General features: G+C 58.0%; 1 protein-coding gene across 2 annotated transcripts in view; it reads right to left on the minus strand.

Moving 5' to 3' along the window:
* PRR5 (proline rich 5) overlaps nucleotides 1-7,206 on the minus strand; it is a 50,412-nt gene extending 43,206 nt beyond the window's left edge. The window contains exon 1 of one of the 2 annotated variants that reach the window (XM_034987326.1): nucleotides 7,175-7,206. The gene's annotated coding sequence lies outside the window, so the exon portion shown is untranslated. Of the gene's footprint in view, nucleotides 1-4,537; nucleotides 4,772-7,174 lie in introns of those variants that run through there. The other variant, XM_034987325.1, reaches the window with a different exon arrangement.
* Between the last annotated feature and the right edge of the window lie 4,093 nt (nucleotides 7,207-11,299).

Here is an 11,299-nt window from a genome sequence, read left to right on the forward strand (position 1 = left end):
TGTTCATTCATCAGACACTCCTGGGGTTCTGCCCTGTGCCAGCCCCAGGCGGAGCCCGGGGACACAGATGAATCACGCAGAGCCCCACCTGGGAGCCTTTGGAGGGAAAGACACCGGGGACAGATGAGCATGGGGTGCTAAATGCTGCCTCAACTATATGAGCAAACATTCCAGGGGCTGCCCCATCTTGCCTGGGTGGACGCAGGGCAGCCGAGAAGGCTTCCTGGAGGAGGAGGGCACCTTCCAGCAGGGCCATGAAGAACCAGTGGAAGCCCTCAGGGCAGGTGCAGAAGGGCAGGAAGAGTTCCAGGTAGAGGAACACAAGGGGAGGCCGAGAGGAGGGAAAAGTGGAGAGCAAACAGGCAGACGAGATGCCCTGCATGCATGGGCAGGCAGCGCGGGGCGACAGTGGCTCTGATCCAGCACGGGGTGGGGGGCCTGGGGGGTTGGGGATGACCCCCGGCCACCCACAGGTATCCCATCAATAGCTTGCATGTGACCTGGCTCCCTCTTACAGCTGCTGGAGGTCAGCCCGGCTCCAGGACCCCAGCCTGCCTTGGGAACTCTGAGCCCCTTGGGAAAAGCCGCTGCCTTAGGCTAGCAGCTCTGCAAGCCCCCCCGGGCACCAGCTCTGGCCCTCCCTGGGAGAGCTGACCGCAAAGCCTGCTGGGGCCTCTCTGGAAACCAGACCCAGTCCAAAGGCCAATGAATGCCCAGCAGGCTGGTGTGCAGAGGTGACGGAGAACAAGGACACAGGTGCGATCTTCACTCAGGGAAGTGCAGTTTGCCCCCAAGTCACAGCCAGGAGACCAGGGCTCAGAGAGGCCGAGCGGCCTGCCAGAACCCACCCAACCCGTCTGGACGCAGTGAGTGGGCCCGGGTGCTGAACCCAGCCCTGACGGTTCCGGGGGCTCCCCCCACCGTGGCATTAGTGTCCCCCACGGGTCCACGGAGCCTCGAATGCTGGCCTGCGGCCAGTGCACCCAGAAGACATTTTATGAATGAGTGAACAAAAGAACCTGAACCCCCTGCTCTTCCTCCCCCACCACACGGCAGTAGGAAGAAGCCATCTGCTACTGTTTTTTGTTGTTGCTGTTACTCTGAAAATCAAATGCACAAACCCAAAGTCATAGCTCTGTGTCGCATCAGGACGGACAGACACCCCAGCCCCTGATTCCGGGCTAGAACTGAGTGTGGCCTCCCAGGGACAGGAGTTAGACAGACGAGAGCCAAATCTCCGCTCAGCTACTAGTAGCTGGAGACTCGACCCGCCGCACCCCTGCTCTGAGCCTTGGTATCCCCACCACAAAACGGAGGTGTAAGAGGACCTACCTCCCTTGCGGGCTGCCGTGAGGACCAAGTAGGTGGGACCCTGCAGGGGTGAGTGCAGGGCGGGGGGTGGGGGCGCGATCCCGGCCTGCTGGCCTCCTCTGCCTGCGATCCTGGCCGCTGGGTAAGCTCCGGAGCCCCCAGCACTAACTGCGCTGGACGCCCTGCAGGCAGCTGAACGGCTTACACATTCTGAGGCTCCCACATGGCCAAAGGGCAGAGGGGCCAAGGAGGGCGCGGGCAGGTGGCCCACTGGGCTCCCCCGTGACTCAGCAGGACTCAGGGAGGCTGCAGGTCTAGGAACGGCTGTGCCCTGTGCAGGGAAGCCCAGATGCTGCTGTTTCAGATAAACATTTTATCACTGCTCACAGAGCAGTCCCCAGGAAGGTGCCGGCAGCCTCTGAGCCCGCAGAGCACCCCTTCCTGCCCGGACAGAAGGAAGTGGCTGGGTGGGGTGCAGGGTGGGGTCGGGAGCCCAGACCGCTAGCACATTAAGGTTCCCCTGAGACTTCAGGTCAGCTCAGCTCAGCAAATGCCCCCTGAGCCTCACCCACACTCTGCCCTGCCCTGTGCTGGATGCTGGGTGCTGGGCTCAGCCCTGATCCGTGGACAGCTCCCACGTTCCTCTTCACCATGCCTAGAGCACTAGCCCTCTGCCCTTTGGCCCAGGCACATGTCCCATCCTGCTGGCCCAGTGCCATGCCACCTCCCCCAGGAAGTACTCCCGGCTTTCTCCCTTCTTAGTGTGTGACCTTGGGCAGGCCCATCGCACTACATAAGACTGTTTCTAAAATGGAGCTGATGACCCCCACTCGTGGGGCACCGGATGAGATTATATAAATGAAGAGTCTCCCAGCACCTCACCCACATGGAGACATTCTCTTTGGAGGGAGATGAACATCAGGCATCTAATCAATAAATATTGAGCGTGTCTCAGGGTAGGGCGCAGGGCATTTAGCGCCTGGCTCCTGCTCGCAGGGGTCCACGATTTTACTAGGGACACGGGACCTAAATAATACTAATAGTAAGCACAACAGCAACACAACATGACAGTAGGACCAGCTGCCACGTTTCAAGCCCCTGCCATTGCCAGATACTTGACATCACATCCCCACGTTCACATGTCCCAGCAGCCCTGTGCCGTGGGGTTCTTACCCTCACTTCGTAACAGAGTGGAAACCACAGCTCCCCACCTCTCCACAGCCAAAGCCAAGCTCAGCATCTTCTCCCAGCCTTCCCTCTCCACGCTGAGTCTACTGTGCCAGGGACCATCACCACCACCTACTCAAGTCCGAGACTAATAGTCCTGGGGACTCAACAGGTAGTGAGCTCCCTGTCACAGGAAATAATCAAGAAGGGGCATCATGTTTATTATCATCAATGCATGGCCTCAGTGGCTGGCTTTCAGTCCATCTTAATCAGACCTAAACACTTACCAGCTGTGTAACTTGGACAAGAGACTGACCTCTCTGTGCCTTGCCTTCCTCATCTGTACAATGGGATCATACCATGGCCTTGGAGGGTTACATGAGGGCAAATATGTAAGCTTCTAAGCTGTCTTCAGGTGAATCTCAAGGGCTGCCTATGTGTTGACTATTATTATTTTGTAGCTTTACCTTACCCTTCCTCCTCATGGGAACCAAGCAAGGTAGAAATCGAAATTTCCATGTCACAGATTTGAAAACTGCGGCACGGAGAATAACCCCTCAGACTCAAAGGGTATGTGGCAGAACCGGAACCAGAACGCGGGTCTCCTGGAGCTGAATGGGGGCCACCCTCCCAGCCTGGGTCCTCCATCCCCCCAGTCTTTCCTCCTGGGTTTTCCTCTGGGCTCCGGGCAGACTGGTTTTGCTGGAGAAACTGCTTGGGCAACACATAGAAGGTTTTTAACCAGTTCAGCGGATGGCACAGAAAGCAAAACCTTAAGAACTTTCCAGAAAACAAGCAAGACTTCTGCTGGGGTCAGAGGAGCCCACTGTGGTAGCTCTTGATGTCAGGGTGTTTTGGTGACACTCTCTCACATTCAGGCAGGTAGTGTGGTGGGGGTGGAAGGCGGGCATGCACACCTCCTGCCAGAGACCCTAGGTTTGAGCCTCAGCCCTGCTCCTTGCTGCCTGGGTCTATAGGCAAACCACTTGCCCTCTCTGAGCCTCAGCTTGCGTATCTGTTAATTGGGTATGGTCACGATCACCCTCTGGGCTGGCTAGTGCCTGGAGAAGGTCTGCACATAGGACCAGGCGCACGGTAGGTGCTTAGGAAATGGCAGCCCCCCTTCTTTCCGGGGGTCACGCCCTGGAATCAGAGCTGAGGAGAGCAATGCTCCGTGCTGAAATAACCTACATGTATTTTCTTGATAATCTTTTCAGCAGCGGCCTGGCCCCTGTACCCCCACCCCCACTTTTCCCAGGGTGTAGACAGTCGGTGGCCTCACTGTTCTCCCCGGAGGGTACAGATGGGCACGAGCTGAAGGCTTCCCCGGGCCAGGCGTCGAGTGCTCTCGGGATGCCAGAGGTAAGCATCGACGCTAACGCTGATACGGATACGGGCAGTAACTCCGGGGCCGATACCAGCCTGAGCAAAAGGCCACACACCGGAGCAGGTGCAGGGGCCTGCACCGCCACTCTTGGTCCTCACATCGGGACTGTCCCTCTCGGGGCCTTACACGGAGCCACCAGATCCTTACCACAACCCTAGGCGCCAAGTGCTTGCAATTCTCACCACTTTACAGATGAAGAAACTGAGGCACACAGAGGTTGAGACACTGGCCAATGTCCCACAGCTGGGGATAGGTGGGGCCGGGATTCGAACCCAAGCAGCCTGGCTCCGGAACCCATGGTTTTAATCATCTCAACAGTTTAGTCCACACCACCCAATGCAGATGACAGAACTGAAGCTCAGAGAGGTTAGGCAGCTTTCCCATGGCCACACAGCTGTTAAATGGTGCTGCCAGGATTTACAGCAGGTGAGCCTGACTCTGGGGTCCCCGGCCTCTGTGGCCCCTCTCCGGCCCTGGCTGGCTCCTCCTCCCAGCCCTGCCCAGAGCCCCGTCCCAGACTTAGGGATTCCTGAGTCACCAGAACTGGGCGCACGCACAGATCTCAAAGCCCTCATCCCAGTGGTGCTCCCCCACTGAGATTCGGTTCTGAGACATATAAGAGGGATGTGGTTAAATGGCAAAAAGAGGGTTATGGTGTCACCAGGAAATTACCTTTTTGTTCCACTAAACCCACGTCTTCATAGCAGTCCAAGACTCTAATTTGTATCTCCTGACTCAGACTTGGGGCATGGCTGGGTCTTCTTCGGCACGTCCCCCGGGGCCATCCGAGGCTTCTGGGTGAGCCTAAAGCAGGACATCCGGACCCTGCTGTGTGACCCTGAGAAGCAATGACCCCACAGTCTGACCCTACAGCTCCCCGTTCAGATCGCACCTGTGGCCTCTCCCTACATGCCTCAATGGGGATCCCCCTGCCATCTGCCACTGCTGGTGGGAAGGAGCGAGGGAATGAATGAAGGAATGAATGGCTTTTCCTGCCCCTCTATGGGCATCTTGGGAGCCCGCCCTCCTCACAGATGTCCCAGAAGATGATTTTGTTCATGTCCATGAACGCCCAGGACTCAGGGCACCCGGAGAGGTGGGGAGAGGGCCCTGGGCTTTCTCCTTCCTTCTTCTTGCCCCAGGTCCTCCTGGCTCTGCCGGGAGTCGCCTGGGAGACCCGGGTGTCATCTCACAGTGCCTGTCTTGAGAAAGACCTGGCACCAGCGTCCGTCCCAGCCGGATCCCATAGAACGCTGCCTGACTCTGCCCAGGCAAGGCCGCTCAACCATCCCCAGGCCTTTTGATCCATCCATTAGAAACAAACAAACAAACAAATCCATCAGCTAACAAATGTTTCTGCACAGACCACTTTCCCTGCTGATGAGAAATTAGGTCCACGTGAATGTCCCCATCACCAGACAGTGTGGTAGCTGAAACGCAGAATGCCAACCACTCTCATGGCTTACATCACATTCGCGGCAGGCTTGTGATGTGTCAGGCATTGGGCCTCTTTGGATCCCCTGACTACCTGTAAAGAGTGGGGAATACCATGGTTTCTAGTGCTGAGGTGGAAAAATGGAGGCCCTGAGAAGCAAAGTCCCTTGCCTAGGACCACACGGACAGCCAGCGGTGGCCCTGTGATGCTGACCCATGTCTGCCTGACTCTGGAGCAACCCCCTACCCACCACATTTTCAACAAACAGCTTAGAATCTCAGACCACGTGGCAGGAAAGACCCTTGGGAGGCCATGACTTGCTGAGTGCTGGGGACTTGGGCTCAGGGAGGGGGAGCGGCTTCGTCAGGGACACAGTAAGTCCACGCCCCTGGGTTGGGCTGCTCTTGGGTCCACCCGGCCGGAAAGAGTATGTGATCTTGTGCCCTCATCCAAGGCCACCACTCAGCGGTGTTCACACTTGTATGTGCACGGGGTGGGGATGGGGGGGGGTGAGCTGTAAGACACAGATTCCTGGTGCCCTCATCAGAGGTCAGGATGAGATCCCAGGCATTGGCATTTTATCAAGAACTGTCACTGAAGAGGACAATCTGGTGGTCCCGGACCCCGCCGCCAGAGCCCCTAGCTTACCCCTCCAGGAAGGGTTCTCAGGCTGGGCGCGATGCAGGAGGTCTGAGAGGCCACAGGGAGCCCCCCTCCCCCTCCAGATGCAGTCCAGGGAATGCTGTTTGGAATCCCGGGGAATTCCGGCCCAGCCGGGCTTCCACCAAAAGCATCACTAATCACCTGGACAGCGATGGCCTCTCCATGCAGCTCTACACCATCGCACTGCTGTCCTGCAGCCTGGATGGGGAAATGGAGGCCGCCCACAGGAAGCGGCCTGGTGAGCCAGGGCCAGGACCACACCCAGTGACCCCCAGGCCAGGGGCCCTCCCCGAGCCCAGCAAGTTTTCCCCTACCTTGGCTCCATTGGAAACAATCTTAGAAAGCGTCAGGCCCTGCTCCTGTGAACAAGGTCCAGCGCATGGTCTGATTTTGCCAGAGGCCCAGACCCAGTGGCAGGCAAGTCTGCCCTGCCGGCCACCTCTCAAGGGATGTGAGGGGGGCTCCCTAGTTCTGAGGCCACAGACCCCTCTGTGCTCCAGCCCTGGGGTCTCTGCCCTCAGATGTACCTGCTGCCCCAGACCGCCCCCTCCCCCCCACCCAGGGCTCTGCAGGGCCAGCTCCGCACAGGAAGGTGGCAGGAGGCCCAGGCTAGAGGCCAGAGGGGTGGGGCCCCACGCTAAAACCGGACAGGGTTCCAAAAGGAGGTTCCCCCTCCCTCGACCATCTTTGTTTGCTCTATTGGGGAGGGCAGCGTAAAGGAGGGGAAGAGCTGCATGGGGAGGGGGCAGTGTTGGGAGGGAAGATCGGGAAACAAGGCAGCTGGACACCCGGCTGGACCGACACGCAGAGACCCACCCGCAGAGACGGAAAGTCAGAGATAGAGACGAGAAGGGGGCGGGGCGGGGCGTTGGGGGGAGGGCTGGCTAGGAGAGACCCCGAGAGGGCAGCTGGGAGGTCCCGGGGGTGGGGGGGCCTCGTACTGGGAGAAGCTGGAGCCCCTTGCTGGGGGCCGCCCGGCCCCTACCCCATCCCATGTCCCCGCACTCGGCGTGACGCGCGCGCGCGCGCACACACAGACACACAGACACACAGACACACAGACACACACACACACACACACACTCGCACACACACACATACACGGCGCTCCGGCGGACCCGGCCCGGCCTCTTCAGGGGCGCGCGTGCGACCCCCCGCCCCCCCGGCCCCCTCCCCCCGCGGGGCCTCCGGGGCCCATCGCCGCCGCTCACCTTGGTCCCCGCGCCACCGCCGCCGCCGCCGCCACCGCGCAGAGCCCGAGCCCGGGCCGGGGGAGGGGGCCGCCGAGGCCCCGCCCCGCCCCGCCCCCGGGCCCGCGCTGGGGCTCCGGACGCGGCCGTGGCCACCGCCGCCCGGGCTCCGCAGCCGATGCGAGCGAGCGAGACCCGCGCGAGGACGCGACCTGCGGCCGCCGGGGGAGCGGCCGCCCGAGCTGGGAGCTGGGGCCGGGGCGCCCTCCGCAGATCCCCCACCCCGGTGCACTGCGCAGGCTGTAGGCGGTGCCCGCCGGGGATGGGGCGTCCCCGGCCACCCAGTAACCCACCCCTCGGCGGTCCTTTAACGCCCGCCGAGCGCCCTCTCCTCGAGCCTCGGCCTGCGCGGGGCGCTGCGAGCCCGGAGGAAAAATCAGACGTTCGGATTCAGTCCCTGCCCCGTTGGGCCCGGGGCGGGAGGGGGGCCGCCGCCGCCACCGCGCGGGGGCAGGGGGGAGGGGGGGCGGTCGCTCAGGGTCTGGCCGCTGGCAGAGGGGGCAGGGATGGAGCAAAGAGATGCTTCCAGCGTCTGAATGGCCCAGGGCTATGGTTCTCAAAGTCTGGCCCCACCTGCTTGGGGGGCATCTCCCTGAACTTGTTAGCTATGCACGTTCTCAGGCCCCAGCCCAGACTTACAGAATCTAGGGTTGGGGCCTAGGAATCTGGGTTTTTACCAAGCTCTCCGGGTGATTCCGAAGCTCCGTGAAGTCTGAGAAGTACTGGCCTGGTTGAAATGTCTGGCACCCCATATCTCATACCCCAGATGGAACACCCAGGTCCCACTCCCGAGAGTATAAAGAAGGGGTTCTTTTCACCCTTCGTTTAAAAAATGTCCACCTTGTCTCCTTTGTGACACTGTGTTGGGAAGGGGGACAGGGGCGAGGGTGGCTCCTGGACCAGGAATTCTGTGGCAGGATTAACAGGCAGGGAAGAGTGCCCTCAGGGGCAAGGCCGTCTGGCTGGAGCCTTCCCATGGCGGTTACTGGTCCTTACACGTGTGTTAAAGTGTAGGGATGGTTTTGAAGTTTTGAAATGCAATTATGCAAATATTTCTGTCTGTATTCAGGACTTTCTCTCCCATGATGGTGCTTGTTTGAAGCTAAGCCACCTGCCCTTGTTAAAATGGGATAGGTTAGGTAGCAGGCCTTCCTGGTGACTGGAGGCCAGGAGAGGGAGTGTGCTGATGGGCTTCACTGGGGTCCAGGGACAAGCACTTCTGCCTGGGCAGTGGGCCAGGGCGTCCAGAAGGTGGGGAGGGCATCTGGACAGAGGGACCTGTTGGAGTAAGCACATGTAGCGAGTGGGTCCTGGGGATGTCCAGCATGTTCTCCGGACTATCTCAAATAGCCTCCTTTTCTTCTTTCTTCTCTTGTCCTGCTTCGATTCTCTTCCTAGTGCTTGGGCTTGGCATTTTATTCTGTAATTGGTCATTTCTTTCGTGTTGAGTTTGTCCACTAGGATGCGAATTCCCTGGGAGAGGGGCCTTGTCTCTTTCCTTCCCCCAAAGTGTCCCCAGCGGTGAGGACAGTGTTTGGTACTTAGAAGGTGCCAACTAGATGTTTGTGGAAAGAATGGGTAATGGATGGTCCCATAGTGAGCACTGCTGGTCATTTTTCACTTGTGGCACCCCTGTCCCCCCCCAGGTCCATCCTCTGCCCACGCTGATGGGTGGCATCCTCCTCTGGTAGCTGGTTGGGGCTGGGACAGCAACGGAAGCAGCAGCTGGAGATGAGGAAGAAGAGGGAGAGAGGATGGGGCATTTCCTCCTGCTGACCACGTGCCACTCCCTGACATTGGCTGTGCCCCCTGTGACCATAGCTCTTGCTGGGAGCCCCCCCCCGCAGCTATAGGTCCCCCTGGTTTCCATATGAAACACCACTTCCTTGGCTTGTTCTTTCCAGCCCTAGGGAGGTAGCAGCTCCCTGTAACCACAGCCTCTGGGTGCTTCCTTAACCTGCCCACGCCTCTGTAAACAGTCCCTTTGGTATGTCCCTTATTTGGACCACATGGATGACATTACGGTGGTGGATGTGTGTCATTATACATTTGTCCAAACCCACAGAATGCACACCAAGAGGGATCCTAATGTCAGCTCCGGACTTTGGGTGCTATGTCCATGCAGGTTCATCTGTTGTAACAGATGTCCCACTCTGGTGGGGATGCTGATGATGGGGGAGACCATGCATGGTGAGGGGGGGAGGGGGGCATAGGAAATCTCTGTACCTTCCTCTCATTTAGGCTGTGAACCTAAAACTGCTCTAAAAATATTAAGTTAAAAAAAATGCCCAAGACCATGCAGTGAGTAATGACAGAGCCAGGATTTAAACGCAAGACCTCTTGGTTTGAAGCCTGTATGTCTGACTTTTGGGGGGTTTGAGCTCTTCTCCCCTGAGGGGCCCAGGTCTGGGGGTAAACAGTGAAAATGAAGGAGACATGGGTGGTATAGAGGGCAGCTGACCCCCAGGAGCCCCTGGAGAGCATGCCGGTGACTACTCCCAGGATGCCCATCTGCCTCTTTTAGCAACTCAGTGAGAACTGAGTATCCCCTAGAACCTGGCAGGAAACCCCAGTTCGAGCACTCGTGTGTGTCAGAGCCGCTCCGAGGGTCATGTGAGGCTGTGGGAAACCACCAGGAGGCTCAGGTGAGGCCCCTGTCCCCACCGCAGCAGCCGGTTGACCTTCCATTTCCTTCCTTTGCTCTCCAAGTGAGCAGACGAGGCCAGCGCCCCGCTCCCCCGCCCCGCCCCGTGTGCCCGGACTGTCCTGGTGCTGGGAGGACACATGTTCTGCAGCTAGGAGACCAAGGCTGAGGCCCTTGTCAGGTGACCTGTCCACTCTGAGCCTCAGGCTCCTTGTCCCACAATGGGGGTGGTCACACCTGCTAATTTCACAAGTTTGTGTATTTATATATTTATTCATGGGTTGATTGAGTCACTGAAAAATATCTAACGAGCTTTTGCTCATTGTCTGGCACATAAGAAAAGTGCTTTGCAAATCTACAGCCCTGTGCAAAACTGAGTTCTCCGATGGGTGAGTGTCTGTTGTGGGACAGGGTGAAAACCCGCAGACTCCGAGGGCTCTCTGCATGGGGAGGACACTCGGAGACACCTCCCCAGTCAGTGCAGACAGAAAGACAGGGGCCAGCAATGTGCAGTGACTTGCCCAGTGTCATATAGTGTATGACACAAGCTTTGTAATGCACACCCCCTGCCCCCAAATGGCCACATCCTAATCCCCAGAGCTTGTGAGTATATTACCTTTCAGGGTAAAAGGCATATTGCAGATGTGATTAAGGCTTTTCAGATGGGGGGACGATCCTAGATTATCCAATGGGCCCCCTGTCATCACAAGGATCCTTCTTGGAAGGAGGCAGGAGGGCTAGAGGAAGAAAAGGGTGGCGTGGATCAGAAATGGAGGGAGATGACAGATGCCATGCCCGTGGCTTTGAGGGAGGAGGAGGCCACAAGCCGTGGAAAGCAGGTGGTCTCTAGGAGCTGGCAAACGTAACAGGACAGATTCTCTCTTGAGCTTCCAGAAAGAATGCAGCCCCTCCCAACTTTTGGCCCCTAGAACTGCCGGAGAATGATTTGTTTTCAGCCCGTCGATGTGTGGCCATTTGTTAGAGCGGCCACAGGAGACTAAGTATATACAGCAAGGCTGGGTTTGGAGGCTGGTCTCGTGCAGCTCAGCTGAGCCCTGCCTCCAAGCCTTCCATCCGGGGCTCCCGTGAGATTGGAGAGACTGGTGGGTGCTTTGGCATTCACTTTCCTCCCACAGGGTGCTTAACAGGTAGCAAAAAATATACATAAAATAACTAATAATGGAAAAAGCAAAACAGAATGACTCCCAGCCTCTCCTACCCAGTGGAAGAACTAGAATGCCCCTTTTCCTTGCTTTGCAGATCTGATCTGTTATTACAGACTTAAAAGGGTGGTGCTGGGTAGCATTTTGGGACATGAAGGGGAGATAAGGTTTACTGAGCAATAATAACATGACATTTGCATACGTTTCCCCGTTGTATATTCTGCTTTCCTCTTGCACTTCAGCTTCTCGGACTTGACCTTTTGTCTCAGATGCTCCATT

This window comes from Mirounga leonina, unplaced genomic scaffold (assembly GCF_011800145.1).
Source record: "Mirounga leonina isolate KUSES-001 unplaced genomic scaffold, KU_Mleo_1.0 Mir_418, whole genome shotgun sequence".
NCBI classification, from domain to species: domain Eukaryota; kingdom Metazoa; phylum Chordata; class Mammalia; order Carnivora; family Phocidae; genus Mirounga; species Mirounga leonina.